Source organism: Carcharhinus amblyrhynchos, chromosome 24 (genome assembly GCF_965287045.1).
Source record: "Carcharhinus amblyrhynchos chromosome 24, sCarAmb.v2.hapA, whole genome shotgun sequence".
Classification (NCBI taxonomy): domain Eukaryota; kingdom Metazoa; phylum Chordata; class Chondrichthyes; order Carcharhiniformes; family Carcharhinidae; genus Carcharhinus; species Carcharhinus amblyrhynchos.
The window spans coordinates 42,390,055-42,392,687 of NC_137347.1; positions in this window are offsets into that span (position 1 = coordinate 42,390,055).

Consider the following 2,633-nt stretch of genomic DNA (forward strand, 5'->3'; position numbering starts at 1 on the left):
AAAAATCTGGAAATACAAACATTAAAACAAAAAATGTGAAAATCTTAAGTGTAATACAATTTAATATTCATGGAAGGAAGCATGGAAGCTTCAACCATGATTTTTAAGGAACTGATCACTACAAAACACATTTGGTCTGCTAAAACAAAGGCTTCAAAATTCTTTACAAAGCCAGAAACACACCATACCTGGTCTCCATCCTAACTGATTCCCAGAAAACAAACACTTCTGATAAAACTACATCTCTATTATAGATTTCAGAAGCTGAAATGATCTTACTCATGGTGTAATTATGCAAAACCATTAATGGAGCTTCTTTCGATTTAAAATATGGATGAGAAAGGGAAGGGAAATGAGAATATTCCGTATTTGAGGAAGTAACAGGAAATTCTGTACTGGTTTCTTTCATTTGATTTTCAGAATTCTTCCCCTCAATTATCTGGTTTATCAAAACCTTTTGCATACCAGAGATTTGTAAAATAACCATCCCCTTAAAAATTGCACCAATATTAAAGACAATGCATTAAAATTTGTAGCTGTTCAGCCCATCTCTTTTTGTCAAGTGACAGAGAAAACCAATCTCCTGCTATTGAACTCAATATAGGTTCACCATATGCAGGATTCAACGAGGATGATCTAACACATGCCAGTGGCCACCCTCTGCAACACTGAGTTGTAGTCAGAATGAACAACTGGGTGAACAACACAAGAATTCCTGGTATTTAAACCAGGAAGTGGAGCACTTCGAGAGCCGCAATATAACATTCTGCATCAAAAAATCTGGAGCGATATCTGTGAAACTCACTCTAGGATGATGCTGTTAGAATTCTCATGCCTGTACAGAGTTTAACTTCAACTAAAACTTCTATAACCTGTTGAACTAGTATTGTTTGATTGAGTGTACATCAAGCCAGAATGCCCTTCCAGACGCCAAGGTCAATGTCATGTAAGATTTGGAACATTGTTTGTAGTTAATGTTTAAATCTAAGGCACTGAGCAATCTGAAAAATATTAAGCACGATAATTTGCTGACCTTGGTCAAAGATTCAAAGTTATTAACACATTGGAATTTATTAATTTTTTTTTAAACTCATTTACGGGATGTGGGTGTCACTGACAAGACCAGCATTTATTGCCCATCCCAAATTGCCCTGGACATGGTGGTGATGAGCTGCCTTCTTCAAGCACTGCAGTGCAAGGTGTAGATACACTTGGTGATACACTAGGGAGATGATTCTGGATTTTGACGCAATGACAGTGAAGGAAGGATAATATATTTCCAAGTCAGCTTGATGAGTGACTTGGAGGGGAACCTCCAGATGGTGGTTTTCCCAGGTATCTGCTGCCCTTGTCCTTCTAGACGGTGGTGGTCGTGGATTTGGAAGTTGCTGCCTAAGGAATCTTGGGGAGTTCCTGCAATCAATCTTCACCAAAAACACATGGCTGCCTGTTTGTCAGTGGTAAAGGGATTGAGTGCTTACGAAGGGGCTACCAATCAAGCGAGATGCTACGTCCTGGATGAGTTTGTATTGTTGGAGCTATACTCAACCAGGCAAGTGGAAAGTATTCCATCACACTCCCGACTTGTGCCTTGTAGATGGTGGACAGGTTTTGGAGTGTCAGGAGGCAAGTTACTCACTACAGGATTCCTAGCTTCTGATCTGCTCATTACCATAGTATTCATATGGCCAGTCCAGTTTAGTTCATCAGTATTAACCCCAGCATGTTGATAGCGGGGATTCAGAGATGGTAATGCCATTGAATGTCAAGAGACAACAGTTAGATCCTCTCTTGTTGGAGAAGGTCATTATCTGGCACTTGTGTGGTGCGAATGTTACTTGCAATTCATCAGCCCAAGCCTAGATATTGTCCAAGTCTTGCTACATTCGGACATGGAGTGTCTCAGTATTGCGCAGTCTGAAGAAAATTTTAATAACAAATATGTAAATAGTCATCAGGGTGGGATGATGGCAGAGTGATGAGAACTGCTGCCTCACAGCGCCAGGGACCTGGGTTCAATGCCAGCCTTGGGTGACTGTGTGGAGTTAGCACGTTCTCCCCGTGTCTGCATTGGCTTCTTCAGCGCTCCGGTTTCCTCCCAAAGATGTGCAGTCCCATGATGTGTAGTTAGGGGGATTAACAGGATAAATACGTAAGACTATGGGGATAGGACCTGGTGGGATGCCCTCTCGGGAGAGTCAGTGCTGATGGGCCGAATGGCCTCCTCCCGCTCTGTAGGGATTCTATGAAACAGAAACATCATTAAAAGATGCTACTTCCAGTTTAGAACATTCAGTGCTGCTCCTTTCAAATGCAATGACAAATAGTTGCTACAGATTGCTGAGATTGCTCCCAAGTGAGATCCAAAGAATGTGGAGCATATATTTTCCCAGAATTCTCATTTAAGATAACCATTTTAATTTTAAATAAAAATCAGTGCATGCAAGATACTGATAACTTCATTTTTCTGGTACAAAACAAATTCAAAAAAACAAAATCTACCAATCACACCAACTCACAAAAACAATCCGATAAATTTTGAAATAATTACACTCAGTTAAAATGGGTTAATAATGATTCACTGATGCAACTGCAAATCTTGTCAAGTTAATCAGACTATGAACTGATCAGAC